Here is a 944-nt window from a genome sequence, read left to right on the forward strand (position 1 = left end):
GCAACGGCAGTGCAACAATCTCCCTAGCATCTTAGTAATGTGGTGTAGACAAGGATATTTTCATGAAGAAAAATTGTAGCCGCACGACTAGTTAGCAATATCTAACCTATTTACTTATCCACATACATATAAATACATTTTAGTAGGCAAACATATCACCACTGATAGACAGCAATGCATTATATAGTATATATTGAAAGTGTATCAACAGAGAAGCTTACAGACACAGTCCATTCCGATAAGTGCAGTAATAACAGCGTAACCAGATTACAGCAGAACGCCAACGCTCTTTATTCTCTTACGCTGTATTATCTCCCCAAGACCTGCCGAAGGTAATTACGCAATGTTGGGTATTTAGCATAATAGGGAAATCACTTTGCTTGTCATTCTTTCGGGAGTAATCTATTCGAGTTCTTGCGCATATTTCCCGGGTTTGGAGCAGATTTAGTGGACCCGAGATGAGTTTTTTGCACACAACTTTTTATCATTTTCTTATTCTGAAGAGTGGTAAAAAAAATATTTAAAAGTATCTCTGTCTTTTGGAGGCAGGTTTGGTAGTAATGTCTTCAGAATCAGTTTCACATGAATTTCTTGAACGGACAATATTATTTCATTTATCAACCACAGTTTGGCACTGCATTATCGCTGGCAGCTTAATTGCGAAAGTATTTTTCGGATGACAAGTGCTAGTATTTGTTAACCTTGTTTAGAAACTATATTTCATCGAGGAAAGTTTCTTAAGCGCGACAAAATGTATAGAAACGGAACAAATGACCCTTTTTTCTAAAACATTAAAGAGAATTAAAAGACAAAAGGTTTCAGCTGAAGAAAACAATGACTGTTGCCGATAATAGTTCTGTTCCAATGCAGGGCCTCTGCAATACGTGTCTTGGATATTGTCTGAATGGTCAGGTCGAACCGGAAAACAACAACAATGACAAAAG

The sequence above is a fragment of the Penaeus monodon genome, chromosome 25 (assembly GCF_015228065.2).
Source record: "Penaeus monodon isolate SGIC_2016 chromosome 25, NSTDA_Pmon_1, whole genome shotgun sequence".
NCBI lineage: Eukaryota > Metazoa > Arthropoda > Malacostraca > Decapoda > Penaeidae > Penaeus > Penaeus monodon.